The sequence below is a fragment of the Aquarana catesbeiana genome, linkage group LG10 (assembly GCF_042186555.1).
Source record: "Aquarana catesbeiana isolate 2022-GZ linkage group LG10, ASM4218655v1, whole genome shotgun sequence".
Taxonomy (NCBI): domain Eukaryota; kingdom Metazoa; phylum Chordata; class Amphibia; order Anura; family Ranidae; genus Aquarana; species Aquarana catesbeiana.
In genome coordinates, this window is record NC_133333.1 from 202,915,726 (window position 1) to 202,940,040 (window position 24,315).

General features: G+C 43.2%; 1 non-coding gene across 1 annotated transcript; it reads right to left on the minus strand.

The window, feature by feature from the left end:
* Window positions 1-20,325: 20,325 nt before the first annotated feature.
* Window positions 20,326-20,398, minus strand: TRNAR-CCU (transfer RNA arginine (anticodon CCU)). The gene has a single exon. It is a non-coding gene; the product is annotated as a tRNA-Arg (tRNA).
* Between the last annotated feature and the right edge of the window lie 3,917 nt (window positions 20,399-24,315).

Below are 24,315 nucleotides of genomic sequence, written 5' to 3' on the forward strand. Positions count from 1 at the left end.
GGAGTGTTCTGGCAGGGGGGCCGCCCCCCTGCCAGAACACAACAGCTCAGTGGGGGGGATTGCTGAACTAACTTTGCATGGTTAGTACAGCAGCTCTGACCGGAGCTGTCAGTTTTTTTCATGCTTGTATCACTCCCACATTGAAATCCAAGATTTAGCTTGTTAAAAGCACGTTTGCAGCATGTTAAAAATCCAAATCCCCAGCAAGTGGCTGAGGACTCAAATTTTACTACACCTCAAGGCGGGTGCCTAAGCCACCCTTATGGTTGCATTGGGCCTGGGTGCGCTACCCCATGCATTCCAACATGTGTTGCATTATTTTGAAAGAGTTGCAATGCACCTAAACCTTGGACATGTACTGAAATTAGTTCTTCACAACTCATAGAAGGTTCCTGTGAGCTTGCAAAGTTGCAACATTAAAAGTAAATGGCGGCACCACCACTTGTGTGTTGCAGTAATGCACCGTAAATCATGCATTGCTGCAATGTTGTTGCTTTCCTGGCCTATAGTATAGTTTGACACTATTGTACTCCTGTGGTCCTCTCTGTGCAAGATTCAATTTAGTTCACAGTGCAGAACCTCCTACTGTCAATTTCCTGAAAAGGGATTGTGCAAAGCTATTATAAAGAAAAATTCAATGGGAGTATATTAGTAATCATTCCCTGTATTAATGCACGTTCAGAGCACATATAAACCTCTGCTTTCCTTACTCTGCAGAGCTCCCCTTTAAACAGATTAGACTGACAAATATACCATAAACCCAATATAACCACATTGCTGACAATTAAAAATAAATAAATAAAAAGTAATGAATAAAAAATGTGCAAAAAAAAAATTTTGAAAAATTACTCGCATTCACTTTGATTGGATACGATGTGTGGGGGCCGTACAGAACCAAATACTCAAATACACGGGCCTTACAGAACTATTCAGCAGTGTGGCCTACGGATCTGTGTGCACAGCTGTGTTAGGCCAAAGGTGGCAACAAAACAGCGGCATTTTTTTGTTGCGCGCAATTGCAAATAACTGCACCCACTATGCTGCCATCTTCTTTTTTTAGGCATCACGCTTTACGGTATCTGTGAATGTTCTTTTACTGAATGTATTATGATGGCCCCTCAATTCCCATCCTGTGCCTTTAAAATATTAAACCTGTTCTCTTTTTTAATTTCTTTTTTCCCTTTAAATCCCCCCCCCCCCGACACTTCCTCTACCCCCGGATTTTCTTTGTTGGCCTTTGTGTGGCCCCTGTGGAGCCCAGAATCCCGGACGATGGTTTCCAACACGTCATTTGTCCCTGAAGAAGAAAAGAATCGTCTTTTTTTTTTTTTTTTTTTAGCGCTGCTCCCCGCTGATCGCTCTCTATTGGCTCACTTGGGGAAATACGGGGACCAATCGGGGGCCGCTTTCCCCTTCATGTCCTAGCAACAAGCTGGAGAGAGAGTGTCTCGGCTCCTGCAAGCTGACACCTGTACAATGACATCATGAAGGACGGCGATGCTGCAAAGCGTTTGGATTTTTTTTTTCCCTTCTTCTTCTCCGTCTGCAGCGGAGTTCATCTAAGGTGCCACAGTCTGCTCTTAAAGGGGAAGCGCTGATGGACTTGCATCTACGAGGGAATCAAACTGTTCATGTCTCTAGAAACCCAAAACCGCATCTCTAACCACCCACACGCCTTAAAATATACCGGTCATGACCGGATTACGCAGTCTGCCATGGCTGATATCGCCGTGTGAGATCACTCCTTTCCTGGCTTTCTTGGTGGATAAGCATAATAATGATAATTTAGGCAAAATCGATTTAACTGCAAAATTTTGCTCAGTGAACGGCATTGGAAAAAAATGTGCTTAAAAATGTATTCTCATTTCGCCCCCACACACACTTTATTTGGAATGCGTGCCCCCCCCCCCTTTTTTTTTTTTTTTTTTAAATGGAAGGGGTGTATGTGTGGTAGGTTAATTTAGGGGCATTCATAATAAATCAATTAATCTGATATTCAAACATTCACTGCAGGTAAATCTTCCAGATGCATGTGTTTTATTCCAAAATATGCCCCTTATGGCTCATTCACACAGGCGGCCAGAGGGAGGAGAAAGCAGGGGGTTGAGCTGCCGGTTTTACTGCCCACAGTAAGGAAGGGCATGCAGCTGCTCAGGGCTGTACATACTCAACACTTTGCTTCTTGGCTGCGGCAAAAATTAAACCACGTCGCAACTGGCGAGAGACACTGGCCCAGAACCAAATCCATTTAATGCTGAACTCTGAGCACAAAATCATTCATTTAAACATATTCCTCAACAGTCACTAGGGATATAAATCCACTTTGTAAGCACTAAATACCTTTGAAAACCCAGTTATTACAGTGAGGGAAAAAAGTACATTTGCCTACTGACAAAGAAATGATCCGTCTAATTTTAATGGTAGGTTTATTTTAACAGTGAGAGACAAAATAACAAAAATATTCAGAAAAACTCATTTCAAAAAAGTTATAAATTGATTTGTATTTTAATGAGTGAAGTAAGTATTTGATCCCCTATCAATCAGAAAGAGTTCTGGCTCCCATGTGTTTTCTATGTAGGTAACGAGCTGAGATTAGGAGCACTCTCTTAAAGGGAGTGCTCCTAATCTCAGCTTGTTACCTGTATAAAAGAAAGACACCTTTCCACAGAATCAATCAATCAGATTCTAATCTCTCCACCATGGCCAAGACCAAAGAGCTGTCCAAAGATTTCAGGAACAAGATTGTAGACCTACACCAGGCTGGAATGGGCTACAAGACCACCGCCAAGCAGCTTGGTGAGAGGATAAGAACAGTTGGTGCAATTATTTGCAAATGGAAGAAACACAAAATAACTGTCAATCTCCCTCAGTCTGGGGCTCCATGCAAAATCTCACCTCTCACCTCATCTCACCGGTTTCAATGATCATGAGAACTATGAGGAATCAGCCCAGAACTACATGGGAGAATCTGGTCAATAATCTCAAGGCAGCCTAGGACCATAGTCACCAAGAAAACAATTGGTAACACACTACACCATGTAGGACTGAAATCCTAAAGCGCCCCCAAGGTCACCTTGCTCAAGAAAGCACATGTACAGGCCCATCTGAAGTTTCCTAATGAACATCTGAATGATTCAGAGGACAAATGGGTGAAAGTGTTGTGGCCAGATTCGACCAAAATTGAGCTCTTTGGCACTAACTCAACTCACCGTGTTTGGAGGAGGAGCAATGCTGCCTATGACCCCAAGAACACTATCCCCACCGTCAAACACAGAGGGAGAAACATTATGCTTTGGGGGGTGTTTTTCTGCTAAGGGAACAGGACAACTTCACCACATCACATCAAAGTGACAATGGACGGGGCCATGTACCGTCTTATCTTGGGTGAGAACCTCCTTCCCTCAGCCAGGGCATTGAAAATGGGTCGTGGATGGGTATTCTAGGATTACAATGACCCAAAACACACAGCCAAGGCAACAAAGGAGTGGCTCAAGAAGAAGCACATTAAGGTCCTGGAGTGGCCTAGCCAGTCTCCAGACCTTAATCCCATAGAAAATATATGGAGGGAGCTGAAGGTTCGAGTTGTCAAATGTCAGCTTCAAAACCTTAATGAATTGGAGAGGATCTGCAAAGAGGAGTGGGTCAAAATCCCTCCTGAGATGTGTGCAAACCTGGTGGCCAACTACAAGAAACGTCTAACCTCTGTGATTGCCAACAAGAGTTTTTCCACCAAGTACTAAGTCATGTTTTGCGAAGGGGGTACCAAAAGTGTAGCGCTTAAATATGAAACAAAATACAACAATGAAATATGAAACAGATGGGAAATATACCCCAATAATCACTAATAAAAAAGCAAAAATGCAAATAAACCCACTGACTGGTGATGAGTGTCCAAAAAAGTCCAAGAAAGTAAAAAATGAATAATGAAACAATATTAGAGACATATATGTTCTAAATAGCTAAAACATGAGTCCAAAAACTTTGTGTAGAAATCATGACAACATGGTGTGAACTTGAAGTGAAGAGTTCCACCAACAAACTAGGGAGTGTTACCATAGCATTTGGACACACAAGAACATATGTTCTGTGGGTCAAATGGGCTTGTGTTGTATATGCACCAAATGGAACTGGACACTGGGATCCTTTGGAGGCTCCAACAGGAACTCACAGCTGTCCTCAGGATAGGTGGTAGTGATGTTGGTATCCAGGTGATCGTGGATATGACAAATGAATTCTAACCTCACTGGCTCCTGCAGAGAGGACCCTCTGCCTTTGTCACTGAGCTGTGGAAGCAACTGCAATCAACAGGTGGCCTGGAGCAGACCAAAAAAGAACATCTACATCTTTTGCGGAGGGGTCAAATACGTATTTCACTCATTAAAATGCAAATCAATTTATAAAACTTTTTTGAAATGTGTTTTTCTGTAAATTTTTGTTTGTAATTCTGTCTCTCACTGTTAACATAAACCTACCAATAGACTGATCATTTCTTTGTCAGTGGTACAAAATCAGCAGGGGTTCAAATACTCTTTTTCCCCCACTGTACCTTGTAAATATAGTGATGACATCTGCCAGAAATACACAAACCAGTGCTACTACCTCCTAAAATGGTATCGCAGGTATATGAGCAGTGCTCAGGCAGAGGCAGCTGATACCTCATCCACAAAAGTCAATCCAGCAGAAAAAGGTGAATGCTCTGCAATCGTAGGCTTTATTCAGTGGCTAACAAATAACAGCCATAAGATGTCAATGCCTTTCAGCCAAAGGTTGCCTTATTCATGAATAAGGCTCTGGCTGAAACGCGTTGACATCCTACAGTTATTTGTTACCCGCTGAATAAAGCCTATGACTGTAGAGGATCCACCGTGGTGCTGGCTTTTTCTGTTGGATTGACAGCGGCGACATCATCCCTGTGCTGTACACAGCCTGTGCAGTGATCAGAGCTGTAGGATGTACCCAGTAGGCCCCACCCACTACAGTCTGTCTACAGAAAACTACAGGAGGGGGCGGAGACAAGACCAGTGACCCTGCACAGGGAGAGAGAGCAGCAATGACCGGTCTTTATTACAGGAAAGAAATGTTTCACACTGGATGCACAGATCTGGACGAAATACATAAAACACACCCAGAATGACCAAATCTAAGCAGATTAAACTTCAGATTTAGTCACAGAACAATATTGAGTCTGTTCATGATACTTTTTTCATTTTCACGAACATCCAAATTTTCTGATTTTGGGTGGTGCCCCCTTCAAGGTCCAAGCATTACCAATATGCAACGTATTAGCAGAATGTTAGGCAAGACCATCTCTGAGGAAAACAAAAAAGCACAGACAAACATATACAACAATTGTAATTAACCACTTGCCAACCGTGCTATAGCTGAATGATGGCTACAGCGCAGACGGCTAGTTCTGGGAGGACACTGCTGATCACAGATTGAGGTAAACAGTCAGCGGCTCTTTACCACGTGCTTAGCTGTGTCCAATCACAGCTGATCATGGAAGTAAATAGAAGCCGGTTATCAGCACTCCTTTCCTCATGCTGACAGCATGAGGAGAGTAGAAGAGCCTATAACTGGCTTCTCTAAAAAGTGAAACACTGATAATCAGGGCACGGGTTATCCATGTCCTCTTTATCAGTGCAGTTAAAACAGTGTCCACCAGTGTCACCTATTAGTGCAGCCTCATCAGTTCCCATCAGTGAAGGAGAAAAATTACCGTTTCCAAAATTCTTATAACAAAATTATGAAAAGTTTTTATTTTTTTTCAAACTTTTCGGTCTGTTTTCGTTTATTCAGTAAAAAAATAAAAAACCCAGTGGTGATTAAATACCACAAAAAGAAAGCTCTATTTGTGTGAAAAAAAAATGATAAAATTTTGTTTGGCTTAGAGTGTTGCGTGACTGCGCAATTGTCATTCAAAGTGCGACAGCGTTGAAAGCTTAAAAATGGCCTGGGCAGGAAGGGGGTAAAAGTGCCCAGTAGACAAGCAGTTAAACTTGGGTAGTTTGTGAGATAAGGCAGTGAGAGAGATATAGATTGGGAGGGGAGTTAAGCCAGCCATAGATGGATCGAATCTTGGCCGGTTCAGGAGGGACTGGCCGTAATTGGAACCATCTGTGGGCAGGTTGTTTGTACTGAAGTAGATCCATCGATTAACCTTAGTACAACCACACTTTCAGATTTTTTGCATGCACTCAATGTCGTCGGTCCACATTTAATCCATTATCTTTTGTGTCAAATAAAATTATCATTCTTAGTTCAAAGTTTTCCTTTCATGAGTAGTTTTGAAGTTCCCTTTAAGAACCAAAACATTTATGTCTTCTAGGGTGGGTCTGATTGTGAGAAATGATGTCCCACAGGTGTTCAGAAATCATCTTCCTTGTGTTCCTGTGTAAATTCATTCTTCATTGCAATTTCTGTCCTGTTTCACCAACGTAAGATCCTTTGCATTTTTTTTTGCAGTGGGTGCGGTACACCACATTGCTGGAGGTCACAGAAGAACAAAGCCATATTTATTTATTACAGGTACTTATATAGCTCTGTCAATTTATGCAGTGCTTACATATATATTGTACATTCATATTAGTCCTTGTCCTCAAGGATCTTACAGTCTAAGGTCCCTAAAACTCACATTCATACCTACACACACTAGGGGCCAATTTAGACAGGAGCCGGTTAACCTACAAGCATGTCTTTTGGAGCATGGGAGGAAATCCACACAGGCACAAGGAGAACATGCAAACTATAGGCAGGTAGTGTTGTAGTTGGGATTTGAACCAAGGACCCAAGTGCTGCCAGGTGAAAGTACTAACCACTGTGCTGCATGAGACTGATTGGAGTCCCCAAAGTGGAGCTTCAGCCAAAACTTGTTTTAGGTAAAGCAGGAAAGGATAGTATGGAAGAGCCCTGGGGCCATCATAAAAAAAAAAAGAGATTGAAATTCAGAATTGTAAGTTTAAAGAAAAAAAAAAAATACAGAATTCTGAGATTAAAAGTCAGAATTCTGAGATTTAAAGTCAGAATTCTGAGTTTCAAAGTCAGAATTCTGAGTTTATAAATATAGTAGTCTATAGGAAGATTTTAGGAGCAATGAGCAATAATGTAGTAACACCCACAGACCATCATTCTGCAGACATACATGTCTTCTGCTCTGTATATGGATATGTAAATCTATCTTAGTTATAGTACACAGTATAGGGAAGCAGGCAGTGCTGGATTCTCTGGTTCCTTTGCTGTCTTATCCTTCTCTGTCATCTGCTCCAACATAAAGAGCCATGCTGAAAACATGTGTATTGTGTGTGAGTGGGGGGGACACAGCTTCAATAGATAACAGAACACAATGGCCAGCACAGCACAGCTCTGCACCCCAACTTGTAGGAAACATTGTACTTTTGCCCCTACATGAGGGAATTGTGATTGACTAGGTGGCAGCAGGACAATGTGTATCTATGATCATAACAGATTGATCATAACGCCGCTATTGCGGTGCATTGCGGACGGTTTTAACCCTTTCTTGGCCGCTAGTGGGGGGGTAAAAGCGCCCCGCTAGTGGCCGAAATGTCATTAGATAGGAAAAATGACCCTGCATTGGTGATGTCATTGGATGAGAAAAATGACCCTGCATCGGTGGTGTCTTTAGATGGGAAAAATGACCCTGCATCGGTGGTGTCATTAGATAGGAAAAATGACCCTGCATCGGTGGTGTCTTTAGATGGGAAAAATGACCCTGCATCGGTGATGTCATTGGATGGGAAAAATGACCCTGCATCGGTGATGTCATTAGATGGGAAAAATGACCCTGCATCGGTGGTGTCATTGGATGGAAAAAATTTCTGTGTCAATGGTGTAGCTAAGAGGAAAATGGCGCTGCATCTGTGTCTGTGGGGATAAAGTGCAGCCAATTAGTGAAGGGGAGATATGGGCGTGTACATTGTAGTACACACAGATTATAGTGCAGAGCTCAGGGCTGAGTTGTGAGATATGATGGTTATCATGCAGCTTCCAGGGACAGTCTCCTGAAATTGAGAACTGGCCCCATGTCACCAAAATCATCCCAATATATACACCGATTTGTAAAAAAAAAAATCCCTACTCTCTAATTTATAGTAGTCAGCATATACAACAATTTTATCAATATGTCTTTGATAATATGCCTTGAAATCAATTTGGATATATAAATAAAATACATATATATAATATATTTTAAAATATGTTTTATATAAAATCAATATATTGAAAATATATAACTAAAGATTGTGCCCTGATCTGGATTAGAACCCACAACTTTCAACACTATGAACCTGTTATTCTAGCCACTAGGCTATCACTTAAGGACACATTATCAATGCTTTTTATGTTGAATATGAGATAAATTGTGTGTGAAATACCTTATCAGCCCATACAATTAATTGCTATGATTAATCTGTTATGACCATAGACACACATTTTCCTGCTGCCTTCTAGCCATTCACAATTCCCTCATGTAGGAGCAATAGTGCAATGTGTCCTACAAGTTGGGGTGCAGAGCTGTGCTGGCCCTTGTGTTCTGTTATCTATGGAAGCTGTGTCCCCCCACTCACACACAATACACACGTTTTCAGCATGGCTCTTTATGTTGGAGCAGATGATAGAGAAGAAGGATAAGACAGCAAACCAAGGAACTAATTAATACAGTAGAGGAACCAGAGAACCCAGCACTGCCTGCTTCCCTGTGCTGTAACTAAGATAGATTTACATATCCATATACAGAGCAGAAGACATGTATGTCTGCAGAATGATGATCTGTGGGTGTTACTACCTTAGTGCTCATTGGTCCTAAAATCTTCTTACTACTATATTTATAAACTCAGAATTCTGACTTTGAATCTCAGAATTCTGACTTTGAAACTCAGAATTCTGACTTTGAAACTCAGAATTCTGACTTTTAATCTCAGAATCCTGACTTTGAAACTCAGAATTCTGACTTTGAATCTCAGAATTCTGACTTTGAAACTCAGAATTCTGACACTGAAACTCAGAATTCTGACTTTTAATCTCAGAATTCTGACTTTTAATCTCAGAATTCTGACTTTGAAACTCAGAATTCTGACTTTGAAACTCAGAATTCTGACTTTGAATCTCAGAATTCTGTAGATTTTTTTTTTAAACTCACGATTCTGACTTTGAATCTCAGAATTCTGATTTACAAACTCAGAATTCTGACTTTGAATCTCAGAATTCTGACTTTGAATCTCAGAATTCTGACTTTCAAACTCAGAATTCTGTAAAAAAAAACCTCATAATTCTGTATTTTTTTTTATGATGGCCCCAGGGCTCTTCCATAGTATCCTAACTATTGCACAATGATTGTTTTTTTCTCTTATCTGCCTGTCAAATGAGATCTGTTTATGATTGTGAACAGAAGCAAAAGAAACATTGTTACTATAAATGTCAATGAGCACCTTAATTAAGCAAGTGTTTTTAAACAGCTTTGCTAGTGGGACCGGATCAAAGCTCTATACCAATCGGATTCTACACTTGTATAATTGAACCTTCTGAATACATCCATATATATTTATTTTTATGTTGATTTTTTATGTGGATTTTTTTACACATTTGGTGGCACTAATTTTTTTATAATTTTACACTATTTTGATTGCTGGATTTTTTAGGAATTTTTACTCACCGCTGGATTTATTTGAGTATTTATATTTATTTATATTTATTCATATATATTCATTTTTATGCACATTGTGAAGTGCTTCAAATATCATTATTTATTTAAGCTCAGAGATAAGACGTTTCTTGTAGTTGGTGACCAGGTTTGCACACATCTCAGGAAGGTGAATCATTTAGATGTTCATTGGCAAGCTCCAGATGGGCCTGTACATGTGCCTTCTTGAGGAGGGAGACCTTGCGGGCGCTGCAGGATTTCAATCCATGGCGGAGTATTGTGTTACCAGTGGTTTGTTTGGTGACTGTGGTCCCAACTGCCTTGAGATCATTCACAAGCTCCTCCTGTGTAGTTCTGGGCTGATCCCTCACTTTTTTCATGATCATCCTTATCACATGAAGCAAAATCTTGCATGGAGCTCCAGACCGAATGCGAGTGATGGTTATTTTGTATTTCTTCCATTTGCGAATAATCGCTCCAGCAGTTGTCTCCTTCTCACCAAGCTTCTTGCTGATGGTCTTGCAGCCCATTCCAGCCTTGTGAAGGTCTACAATCTTGTCCCTGATGCCCTTTGACAGCTCTTTGGTCTTGCCCACGATGGTGAGGTTTGAATGGAAGAAAGAGATTCTGTGGACAGGTGTCTTTTATACACATAGCGAGTTGTCATTAGGAGCTCCTACTTAAACTGACAGGACTTATCTGTGTACCACACGAGCACCTACTGTAGCCAGCCTGTGGGAGCCAGAATTATTGTTGGTTGGTAGGGAATCAAATACTTATTTTACTCACTGAAATCCAACTCAATTTATAACATTTGTATCATGTGTTTTTTCAGGATTTTTGGTTGATATTCTGTCTCTATCACTTAAAATACACGTATGATAAAAATTATAGAGCCTTCATTTCTTTGTAAGTGGGCATACTTACAAAATCTGCAGGGTTTTAAATAATAATTTTTCCAAACTGTATACTGGTAAGTTGGAAAGAAGTGATTCTGTTTAAACTGAATTTCGTTCAAAATTACCAGTTTGGCCTTTGAAATTTTGGTAGAAAAAGTGAAAAAAATAATTGCGCTTCAAAGTGTCTAAAATTATAATAAAAAAGCAGCGATGTCTAAATGTGACACAAACACATAACATGAACAAAAGAAAAAATTGGATGACTCGCGCTATATAGATTGATGTATGTGTGGCCAAATTCGCCACACAAAAAGCACTAAATACAACCAGTATCAGTGAATATATAAACCATCTGTGTGGTGATATATCACAATCAGTGCAAACAAATAACAAAAATTATTAGTAAAAACATAAATCATCAGTGCAATAATATATCGCAATCAGTGCAAACAATTGACAAAAATAGAGTCCAAACGAAATATGCTGAAAAAAACGTGGAAGAATCAAAAGTAGTCCATAAAAGGAACCCAAGACAAGGTGAGTCGGCAATCACAGGTCTTTCAACCGCATGGAACCTCAAATGTGTAGAACCACCACCAAAAGTAAGAGCCTGGCCGCTTACCAGAACCCCATGACCCCCATGCTATAGACTCATGTAAAATGGACAATCCTCCTAACATGAGTAGAATGAAGTAACATAAGGTCTAGTAGTGAGTAGGAGAAGATATAATAGCACTCCGTGTCATCAGATCTCCCAACAATAGGGGGGGAGGAAAACACAGCGGTTGAACACAGCCGCATGCAATCACTTAGGGAATGGTGTGGCTGAGCGACCTGTCCGATGCCTGTGTAGGCATAGCCTGTGTTTTCCTCCCCCCCTATTGTTGGGAGATCTGATGACACGGAGTGCTATTATATCTTCTCCTACTCACTACTAGACCTTATGTTACTTCCTTCTACTCATGTTAGGAGGATTGTCCATTTTACATGAGTCTATAGCACCTGACGCCCTTTTCCAGTTTCCACTCCCATTTCTGCTCCATCTCCGTTCCTGGGAAGTCCGGACTACTAGGATCTCAAAAGCCCTTTCAGACCCTCTGTAACGGGGGGTCATGGGGTTCTGGTAAGCGGCCAGGCTCTTACTTTTGGTGGTGGTTCTACACATTTGAGGTTCCATGCGGTTGAAAGACCTGTGATTGCCGACTCACCTTGTCTTGGGTTCCTTTTATGGACTACTTTTGACTCTTCCACATGGTTTTTTCAGTATATTTCGTTTGGACTCTATTTTTGTCAATTGTTTGCACTGATTGCGATATATTATTGCACTGATGATTTATGTTTTTACTAATAATTTGTGTTATTTGTTTGCACTGATTGTGATATATCACCACACAGATGGTTTATATATTCACTGATACTGGTTGTATTTGGTGCTTTTTTGGTGGCGAATTTGGCCACACATACATCAATCTATATAGCGCGAGTCATCCAATTTTTTCTTTTGAAATTTTGGTGAATTCACCTCCCACCTATTTTGGCCACCAATGAAAGGGTAGTTTTCTACTAACCAGCAATATAATGTAATCACTTCTACTTTATAAGGATAACCACCATCCCTTTCAAATAGAGTGAAGAGCAGGAGATGCCATATTTTTATTTTTCTTAATCTCAGACCTGTCAGCAATGAATCACTAAAATTATGTTGATTGTTATGTGAACTGAATGTATATACAGTATGTATACAGTATATCTCAGAAAAGTGAGTACACCCCTCACATTTTTGTAAATATTTTATTCTATCTTTTCATGTGACAACACTGAAGAAATGACACTTTGCTACAATGTAAAGTAGTGAGTGTACAGCTTGTATAACAGTGTAAATTTGCTCTCCCCTCAAAATAACTCAACACACAGCCATTTATGTCTAAACTGCTGGCAACAAAAGTGAGTACACCCCTAAGTGAAAATGTCCAAATTGGGCCCAATTAGCCACTTTCCCTCCCCGGTGTCTCAGGTGTGAGAGGGGAGTAGGTGTGTTAAATTTGGTGTTATCGCTCTCACTCTCTCATACTGGTCACTGGAAGTTCAACATGGCACCTCATGGCAAAGAACTCTGAGGAGCTGGAAAAGAATTGTTGCCCTACATAAAGATGGCCTAGGCTATAAGAAGATTGCTAAGACCCTGAAGCTGCAGCACGGTAGCCAAGACCATACAGCGTTTAGCAGGACAGGTTCCACTCAGAACAGGCCTCGCCATGGTCGACCAAAAAAGCTGAGTGCTTAGCATCATACCCAGAGGTTGTCTTTGGGAAATAGACGTATAAGTGCTGCCAGCATTGCTGCAGAGGTTGAAGGGGTGGTGGGTCAGCCTGTCAGTGCTCACACCATACGCTGCACACTGCATAAAATTGGTCTGCATGGCTGTCGTCCCAGAAGGAAGCCTCTTCTTAAGATGATGCACAAGAAAGCCCACAGTTTGCTGAGGACAAGCAGACTAAGGACGTAGATTACTGGAACCAGATAAACTTCTTTGGTTCAGATGGTGTCAAGCGTGTGTGGCAGCAACCAGGTGAGGAGTACAAAGACAAGTGTGTCTTGCCTACAGTCAAGCATGGTGGTGGGAGTGTCATGGTCTGGGGCTGCATGAGTGCTGCCGGCACTGGGGAGCTATAGTTCATTGAGGGGAACCATGAATGCCAACATGTGATGTGACATACTGAAGCAGAGCATGATCCCCTCCCTTCGGAGACTGGGCCACAGGGCAGTATTCCAACAGAACGACCCCAAACACACCTCCAAGATGACCACTGCCTTGCTAAAGAAGCTGAGGGTAAGGCCCCTTTCACACTGGGGCAGTTTGCAGGCGCTATTGGGCTTTCACACTGAAGCGATGCGCTGGCAGGAGAAGAAAAAATCTCCTGCAAGCCGCATCTTTGGAGTGGTGAAGGAGCGGTGTATTCACCGCTCCTTCACCGCTCCTTCCCATTGAAATCAATGGGACAGCGCGGCTATACCGCGGCTATAGCCGCGCTACACGAGGGGTTTTAACCCTTTTTCGCCCGCCAGCGGAGGTTAAAACCGCACCGCCAGTGGCCGAATACCACGGTAAAACAGCGCTAAAAATAGCGCTCTTTTACCGCCGACGCCCCCTACCGCCCCAGTGTGAAAGGGGCCTTAATGGCAATAAAGTTCCAGCTGGGCGGAGAGATATCAAAATACTACTTCACTCCTCCAGTAAATAAGTTTGAGAAGACGATGGGCTTGGACTGAAGGGAAATCAGCAGCAGTGGCTGTCATCATCATCATCATCATCCATCATCATCCATCATCATCCATCATCATCATAATCCATCATCATCATCAGTGCAGTGTCTGTGTGAACACACTGAAAGTAACAGCACAGCAGCAAACTATTTCTACTGAGTGAGGGAACTGAAGTGGGAACCATCAAGACTTCAGAGGATTATTTTTCTCTCAAAACAGTGGCGGAAGTATAGGGGTCGCTGAGGTCGCCATGGCGACTGGGCCCCATGCTGCAGGGGGCCCTTGAGGGCCCCCCTGTTCATCTGGATAGGAGGAGCGGCTGAGATCGATCTCCCCATTGTTAGCCGACCTGTAATCGGCACTGTGCGGGGAGCTTGTCACACTGTTCTAAAGTGAAAGCAGTGTGTGCTGTGCTCTTTGTCTCTCCCTACAGTGCAGTACCCGACAGGAAGAGGTGAGGTAAAGCACTGCCGTTTTTAAAAAGGCTTTCTGTAAGTGTGTGTTCATGTATGTTTATATGTGTGTTCATGTATGTTTATATGTGTGTTCATGTATGTGTTTATATGTGTGTTCATGTATGTTTATATGTATGTTCATGTATGTGTTTATATGTGTGTTCATGTATGTTTATATGTATGTTTATATGTGTGTTCATGTATGTTTATATGTGTGTTCATGTATGTTTATATGTGTGTTCATGTATGTTTATATGTATGTTCATGTATGTGTTTATATGTGTGTTCATGTATGTTTATATGTGTGTTCATGTATGTTTATATGTATGTTCATGTATGTGTTTATATGTGTGTTCATGTATGTTTATATGTATGTTCATGTATGTGTTTATATGTGTGTTCATGTATGTGTTTGCATGTGTTTATGTGTGTATTTATATATGTATATGTGTTTGTGTGTGTATATACAGTATATGTGTGTGTATATTATGTGTGTGTTTATCTATGTGTGTGTGTGTTTAGATGCAATGATGGCCCGTGCATTAAGGGCGCACTGGGCGCCGCCCCCTCTCTCCAGTCACCCCTCTATCACCAATAGATAGATTCATGCATTGCATAAATCTATCAATGGCCGCCGCTGCCACCCCCTATTCAGGCGCCCGGCCCCTTTTTGGGCGCAGGGATCCTGAATTACAGCAGCGGGGGGTGTTTTTGAAGCACCGGATTAGAGCCATAGGCATCAAAAAAGGTGACCTCACAGGCCACTCAGCCGTGTTAGAAAAGCGAATGACTATTCGCTTTCCTAACACTAAACTGCCTCTCCACCAATCAGGTGCTCGGGTCTGTTACCTGTCACTTGATTGGCTGAAATGTCAGGAGGAGAGGAGAGGACGGGAGATGTGGACAGCAGGAGACGCATGGAGGACCCCACTCATCGCAGTCACCCGCTGCCCCACCAAGAAAGGGTAAGTGCCGATGAGCGGTCGGGGGTCAGACTGGGGGCATTCAAGGGCACACTGGCAGCATTTAATGGGCACACTGGCAGCATTTGATGGGCACACTGGCTGCGTTTGATGGGCACAGTGGCAGCGTTTGATGGAACACTGGCAGCATTTAATGGGCACACTGGCAGCGTTTGGGCACACTGGCAGCATTTGATGGGCACACTGGCAGCGTTTGATGGGTACAGTGGCAGCGTTTGATGGGCATAGTGGCAGCGTTTGGCACAGTGGCTGCGTTTGATGGGCACACTGGCAGCATTTAAGTGGCACAGTGGCAGCATTTTATGGGCACAGTGGCAGCAATTGATGGCACAGTGGCTGCATTTGATGACACACTGGCAGCATTTTAGTGGCACAGTGGCAGCGTTTGATGGGCACACTGGCAGCGTTTAATGGGCACAGTGGCTGCGTTTGATGGGCACAGTGGCTGCGTTTGATGGGCACAGTGGCTGCATTTAAGTGGCACAGTGGCAACATTTGATGGGCACAGTAGCAGCGTTTGATGGGCACACTGGCAGCGTTTGATGGGCACAGTGGCACCGTTTGATGGGCACACTGGCAGCGTTTGATAGGCACACTGGCAGCATTTGATGGGCACAGTGGCTGCGTTTGATGGGCACAGTGGCAGCGTTTGATGGGCACAGTGGCAGCGTTTGATGGGCACAGTGGCAGCGTTTGGCACAGTGGCAGCGTTTGGCACAGTGGCTGCGTTTGATGGCACACTGGCAGCATTTAAGTGGCACAGTGGCTGCAATTGATGGGCACAGTGGCTGCGTTTGATGGGCACAGTGGCTGCATTTGATGATTTTTTTTCAAAAAATGTTTGCGCCCCCAAAAAATTTTTGCGCACCAGCCGCCACTGTTTAGATGTATGTATGCATATTTTATGTATGCACGTTTAATCCTGACACCCTATATGTGTACAATCAGGACTGATTTTTTTTTCTTGCTCGTTCAATGTACCAACAACAAAATGCTATTCCTCTGAAAAGCGATCCATGCTCAGATCACTTTTTAGAGGCATTTGACAGCCGGTAAAGAGGCAATATGTTGCCTCCTGACCACCTGTTTTAACCCCTTAAAGTGATTGTAAAGGTTTTTTTTTAAAATAACAAACATGTCATAACTTCATTGTGCAGTTAGTTTTGCACAGAGTGGCCCCTAACACCGGCTTCTGGTGTCCCTCTCGCGGCTCCTCCTCTTATCAGACATCCCCCTAGGAAAAGCGCTGTCCAGGGGTCAGGGGGGCCCTTCACGATTTCTTGCATTGGGGCCCTGAAGGTTTTAGTTACGCCACTGTCTCAAAAGGTACAGTCACAGTCAAGACGGCGCACACAAGCCCCCTTCACCCATGCCATGCCCTGGCTTGATGCCCATGACTGAATTACTGAATTATACACAGCTAAATGTGATCATCTTCATTGATCACATTTGGCTGCTATTTATTTCAATCATTATTATCATGATAGTCACACAGTACAGGTGCTTTAAGCCACATCACCTGTACTGTGTGTAATTATCATGGTAATGATGATGGGACAGTGAAATGCATCCTTGGCACCCATTTAGGGCTCATTCACACAAGGCACAGACATCCATCTCCCATGCACAGACTTTTACTGGCACAGTTTTGTGTGCATCCTGATGCCAGTGTCCCGTTAATTTTTTTTGGGACACATGGGTGCATGGACAAAGACACTGTGTCCCAATATGTCTTGAGGGTGCATGTCCTAATAAAAATGGAACATCAGCATTGTGCCGGTAAAAATCTCTGCATGGGTTCCTGTGCCCTATGTGAATGTGCCCTCACACTTGTGTTTGGGAGGGTGGTAAAAACGTCATGTGTCTTTTCACTGTGCCCAACCTCTTCCCCTTATTTTGCAAATCAGCCAAGGGTGGATAATATATGCTGTGGCCATGAAGCGTTTTGCACAGAAAAAATGATCCCTGCTGCATTCAGCCACAGGCCTCCCCCGTTCTCCTAGGCTCTCCCATTCCATCTGGTTGGAAAAACAAAAACAAACAAATTTTTCAACAGTGCACATGTCTACTCCCTATTGGGACGGGAGAGCCCGGAGAAGCACTGGAGGCTGGCGGGAGGCAGGGGGACCCCCTTATGCCGCTTTTAAAAGCAATCCAGCGGCTAATTAGCAACTAGTATTGCTTTAACATAAAAGCGCTCTGCTGGCTGAAGAAAAAAAATAAAAATACCGGGTTTATGCCTGCAGCTGAGCATTGCCCGATATAAGCTTCCGAACTAGTAATGTACATGTATGTTAGCTGGTCCAGAAGAAAAATCCAGTGTCATGATGTATATGGTTTATGAATGAATTATGGGAAATAACACTTCTCTGTTTTATCACTTCAATGTTTATCACCAACGTTATTAACTTCCTATACTATAGACATGACTATAAGGCTGCATTCACACCTGGGCATTTTCAAACGCGGGTAGAATCGTTCTGAAAAGTTGGAATTCATTAGAAAACAATTAAACAAAGCAAATTTTGACAGATTTCATATATACATATAAATTCGGATGCATTTTTGATTATTCGGAGATTCGGATGTATCCGAATCTCTGAATAATCAAAAATTCATCTGAACTTGTATTCGGACCGAAACACATTGCACATGTCTAGTGTGTGTATATATACTGTGTATGTATGTATGTGTATATATATGTGTATATATATATATATATATATATATATATTGTACCCTGTTTCCCTGAAAATAAGACCTAGCATGATTGTCAGTGATGGCTGCAATATAAGCCCTACCCCCCCAAATAAGCCCTAGTTAAAGTCCTTGTAGTAGGTCTTATTTTCAGAGTAAAGCATTTTTTTGGGGAAACAGAGTAGGGCTTATTTGGGGGGTAGGGCTTATATTGCAGCCATCACTGACAATCATGCTATGTCTTATTTCTGGGGAAATGGGGTATATATATATATAGGGCTTTTTTTTCTCGGAAAATAGGTGCTGGGACCACAACTCCTCAAACCCCTCTCCACACACACCCTCCAAACCGCATCGAATAGTGGGTGTGGTCAAATTTCACTAACAGTAGGAGGAATTAAACACCAGGAGTGCATTATGTGCAGAGTTCAGAGGGGTTACACACAGTGTAGAGTTCAGGGGTGCACTGCATACGGAGTGCAGAGTTCAGGGGTGCACTGCATACGGAGTGCAGAGTTCAGGGGTTTCACTGTATACAGAGTGCAGAGTTCAGGGATGTGCTGCACACAGAGTGAAGAGTTCAGCCATCTTCCACAGCTGCTGCATCCCCTTCTGCATCCCCCATCCAAATCTCACTTTCATTCCCACTCCTTATAAAAGCTCCACCATTTTCCACATGTTTTACTTTTATTGCTGTATTAACCCGAAGTGCCCAGCCAACTCTAGCATCTCCTGACACACTGTGGGTGTCTCTGCCTCTCTCACTTGCAGGGAGATCATCCAGTGGGGGGGGGGGGGGGGGTTGGCATCTACACTGCACCCCAGACACCTGCATCTTCCTTGTCCCCATCCTGCATTAAGTGGGATCCACTCCGGAGATCAGATCTGTGGGAGCCGTTGGGAGACAAGCTGTGACTTGTAAACACAGAAGCCAAGTGATAGTGGTGAGCAGGGAGCAGAGGGTCTGAGCCGGAGTTGGTGGAGCTGAGTTCCACTAAGTTCCAGCTGAAAAAAGGCCCTGCTCCTTACCTCTGCACTCTATACATTATATACTCCTTATCTCTGCACGCTATACAATATACACTCTATACATTATACTGTATACTCCTGACCAAGGTGTTAATTGTCTTAATGGTTTCTAATTATTTAATGAAGCTCTCAGGCGGTGTGTCAGTTCTCTGTCTGTATTTTATGTTCAGAAAAGAATTAAGCACCCCAGATGGAATTCAAATCCACATCCCTGACTAAGGATGCCATTACCTTACCCGTTAGGCCACGGGGCTTTGCTCGTATTTTTTGTTTGTCTTGGGGGAGGGGTTATTATTTTGTGAAATGTACAATTAGTGTACAATCAATTTTTATTGGAGATAAATCCATAGAATGAAATTATTTTAGGGCTTTGATGGACATATTATCTCCAAAAGAGGAAAAATTCCTTCCTGACCCCATAAGGCGATCGGATAATCCCTGAATCATCAGTCTAGGGTGTCCAGTTCATCTCCCTGTACATTGTTCAGAATGTAGAGACGGGACCCCAACATCAAGGGCCCACAATCCAGAAGGCCATTTAGAAAGAGGTCTGATCTCAAACTCCACCCCTCCAGGGAGAAAGCTATCCCAATTACTGCCAGAGTCACTGCTGCACATATAATTGGCAGAAAATGTGGAGGAGGAGCGGGCTATGGGGGAGGAGTCTAAATGGCATGCCTTAAACCACTTACAGTGGAACTATACTCGCCTCCCCTCACACACCCCACCACCCTCGAAATCTTCACTTCACCGTCTTCTAGGTTCCAGCTCTTCAGCCATCTTGACTGACTAGCACTGAGGCCAGACTGAGCACAGCCTCAGTACTTTCCTGAGACAAACGGTGATAAGAGGAATGCAGGAGACATGCCCCCTCTCCTTCTGCATTCCTCTTGACGCCGCTTGTCTACAGAGATTTCCTGTCTCCTTCCTAGCTATGTAGTCAGGCTTGGTGCCCCCACACTTTCCCCAACAACATACCTAGGAAGGGGATGTCCACTTTTCTCAGCTCTAGGCACTTTCCTGAGACAAATAGTGACAAGAGGAATGCAGAGGACATGCAAAAGGTTGAGAAACAATGCTCTAAGATATGGAAATTACAGGTAAGTCAAACTTCCTCTGATTGCAACCACTGACACTAATGTTGGTGGTTATTATTGCTGAAATTGATCTCTCATGCTGGGGCAATTACCGTCCCCACTAATACCAATGTTGGGGGTTATTATTACTGCAATTGATCACTTCTGCTGGGGCAATTACCGTCCTCACTAATACCAATGTTGGGGGGTTATTATTCCTTCAGTTGATCACTCCCTACATCCTGGTATAAGAGACAAGCAAGATATCGCCCCAGGTGGGACTCGAACCCACAATCCCTGACCGAGGAGGCCAGTGCCTTAACCATTAGGCCACCGGAGCTTTGCTATCTAGCTATATCCATCTATCTATCACCCCCCCATATCTATCCATCTAACATCTATCTATATTTAAATTTTTATATATCTAATATTTTTCCATCTATCACTCATCCCCCCCCCTATATCTATCTATCTATTCATCTCTGACTCCTCAGAGATGAGACCGCTTCAGAACCCTAAACCTTATGATGATTCAGAGGAAGGCAAAACCCCCCCTTGGTCATATTATCTCCAAAGGGGTAAAAATTCCTTCCTGACCCCATAAGGCGATCGGATAATCCCTGAATCATCAGTCTAGAGTGTCCAGTTCATCTCCCTTTACATTGCTCATAATGTAGAGACAGGACCACAACATCAAGGGCCCACAATCCAGAAGGCCATTTAGAAAGAGGTCTGATCTCAAACTCCACCCCTCCAGGAAGCAACCTATCCCAATCACTCCCAAAGTCACTGCTGCACATACAATGGGCAGGAAATGTGGAGTAGACGCGGGCTATGGGGGAGGAGTCTAAATGGCATGCCTTGAACCACTTAAAGTGGAACTATACTCGCCTCCCCTCTTACCCATGCCACCTTCTTCACTTCACTGTCTTCTAGGTTCCAGATCTTCAGCCATCTTGATTGACTAGTTATGAGGTCAGACTGAGCGCAGCCTCAGAACTTTCTTGAGACATTCCTCTTGCCGCGACTTGTCTCCGGAGAGTTCCTGTCTCCTTCCTAGCTATGTAGTCAGGCTTGGTGCCCCCACACTTCCCCCAAACAACATGCCTAGGATGGAGATGTCCACTTTTCTCAGCTCTAGGCATTTTCCCGAGATAAATGGTGACGAGGAATGCAGAGGGAATGCCCCCCCATTCCTTCTGCATTCCTCTTGCCGCTGCTTGTCTCAGGAGAGTACCTGTCTAGCTATGTTGTCGGACGGCTGCAGGTGTAGAGGGTGCACTCAGTCTGACCTCATGGTTTTAGATTTTGAGGGCGGCGGGGGTGTGAGGGGAGTATAGTTCCACTTTAAGTGGTTCAAGCCATGCCATTTAGACTCCTCCCTATATTGTGTGGACCTTAAAATTCTGACTTCTTCAATTTTCGGTGTCTTCGGTGGAGCTTTCCGCGTCTTCGGTGGAGCTTTCCGCGTCTTCGGTGGAGCTTTCTGCGTCTTCAGTGGAGCTTTCTGCGTCTTCAGTGGAGCTTTCCGAGTCTTCGGTGGAGCTTTCCGAGTCTCCGGTGGAGCTTTCCGAGTCTTCTTCTTCTTCTTCTTCTTCTTCTTCTTCTTCTTCGGCAATAAATTCCTCTATCTTCATGTTTAAATCTTTCCTTGGTTTAAAAATCTGGAAGGAGAAAATGACATTCGTCAGTCTTCCAGATTTATACAGTAAATGGTGACAAAGCTTGGTAAGCCCAACCCCCGAGGTGCAGCAAATACCCCAAGAGGGATCCTTCAATCCTAGCTCCCTCTAGTGATCAGAAGAAGCACTGCACTGCATTAACACATCCTTGACGTATATATAGATACAGTGACTCTGTGCTGTTGCCCCAGGACAGGAAGTATGTTTCTGGTGGGATTAAGCTGTGTGCCTGACACATACATAATAATTCTCACCAATAATAAACAGAATTCCTTCAGACAAGTCCCCAGACCATGTGATTGTGCGGTGATCACAAAATCACAAATGTGAGAGTTCTGTACAAAAAACACGTCTTGGATGCTGCTGAATAATCTCCCCTCCCCCAATATACACAGACCCCTCCATTATTCATATACTTACCGGCTGTGGTGTAAATGCTGCGGGTGACTTTCCTTTCTCCACCTCGGCCCAGTCAGTCGTTTTGAAAAATGGGTGCCCTCTGATGTCCCTTACAAGGCGCGCCCGTTCATCCTGGTCTTCGCATAAGAGCTGTAAAAAAAAGAAAGAAATATGATAAGAAACATGGAGAACAATAACAATATGTGACCAATAGAACTCCCCATCGTAATCTTTGATTCTGACAGTGACATATTTCAGCTTTCTTGATTTTGCTTGTAAACCTGCCACTATGTTATGATTGGATCGGGTTGTAGCATGGTACCTGGTATAGTACATGCTCAGGAGGACTATAAGTGAAGGCAGATCCTTCCATTAAGCAGTCAGTGTGATAAAAGTATTGCTATGACCCACATGAATGTGTGGTGGAAAGAATGTAGAGTTGTGTGTTCTGAACTCCTAACAAGGTCTGTATAACCTGGAAAGAGTTTTGTCTGTAAAGAGAAGGTAAAGCTGTGTATACTCACCATATCTATGAGATCCTTGAGGTGAACATCCTTGTCCTTTGGACGAATCCGGTGCAAAGGAAGGCCTGGCGTGGTCCCCTGGGTTTTCTTCATCTCTCTGAGCTCATGCATGCTAACGGACATCTGATTCACTATCACTCCCAAGGAGTAATAGTCCACTGTGGTGTTGTATGGGTGCCCTTTTAGGATCTATAGAAACATAAGGAGAGAAAAAAGGATGAGAACATTCCTATTCCAGGCAAAGGATAGACGGGACTCCATGCTAACATATATGATGTATGAAGCCCCTCAGGAGTCCTAAAATTTTGCTCAAAATACATCAAACTAAGGCGGAGCTTGTGAATGTTGGCGGTGGGGCTTACCAATTATATATAGTCAAAACTTTTGTTTTATATGTTTTGGATAGAGTACGGAAGGGCTGAGACCCCTGCCAGTTTATTTTTGCTGTCTGTGTGCCATTGGGAGAATTTCCCTTCACTTCCTGTCCCCGGGATTCAAGAGGAAGTCAAAGGAATTCTCTCAAAGTGAGAGAAACTCTACTCTAATGCCGCGTACACACGGTCGGATTTTCTGATGGGAAATGTTGGATGTGAGCTTGTTGTCGGAAAGATCCGACTGTGTGTATGCTCCATTGGACATTTGCTGTCGGACTTTCCGCCAACAAATGTTTGATAGCAGGTTCTCAAATTTTCCGCCAACAAAACGTTGTTGTCGGAAAGTCAGATTGTGTGTACACAAGTCCGTCGCACAAAAGTTCACACATGCTCGGAATCAAGCAGAAGGAGCCGCACTAGCTATTGAACTTCCTTTTTCTCGGCTCGTCATACGTCTTGTACGTCACCGCGTTCCCACATTTGTAATTGTTGGCCAACAATTGTGTGACCGTGTGTATGCAAGACAAGTTTGAGCCAACAAGCTTCAAACAAAAATCCACGGTTTTGTTGGCGGAAATTTTCATCATGTGTACGCGGCATTAGGATCTTGTCCCCAAACAGGTGTCACCACTGGAAGACTTTCCTCTATTCCTGTTCTGGGGACAGCTTGTAAACATTTTGCATCCTGCTGTATTTTCTTTCTTGCTAACAATGGTCACCAGTACACATAAAGAGTGTGACTTCCCTTATGAGGACACCAATAAAAACCTGAGAGAGGGTCTAACCCTAGCCTTTTAGTCTGCATTCATACATTGGCCTTTTTTTGCTGCACATTGTGTGAAGATTGTCGCCCCCCCAAAAAAGTTCAGGAGCTTCTTTTAGGCAGCAATTGCAGCTCAGTTGATCACGTGACAATCGCGGAAGAACCGCACCGCGTTTTTAGGTGGGATTCAATAAATGGCATCCTAAATGTACATTGTGCGATTTGTCATTCACACCTGGGTATTTGGATGTCAAGATTCAAAATGTCCATGTGTGAATGTGGCCTTAATGAAAGGGGAGCCCCTTTATCTCTTCTCTATATTCCATAGTAAATATTACAATTCAGTCTAATATCCGGAATCTTACCTCTGGGGCCATGTAACCGTGTGTCCCCACACATCCTTCGATCTTAACGTTCTTAGTGACTCCGGCCACTGAGAGACCAAAATCACTGATCCTGATGTGACCGTTGCGGTGCAGTAGAATGTTCATGGGTTTGATATCTCTGTGAAGAAA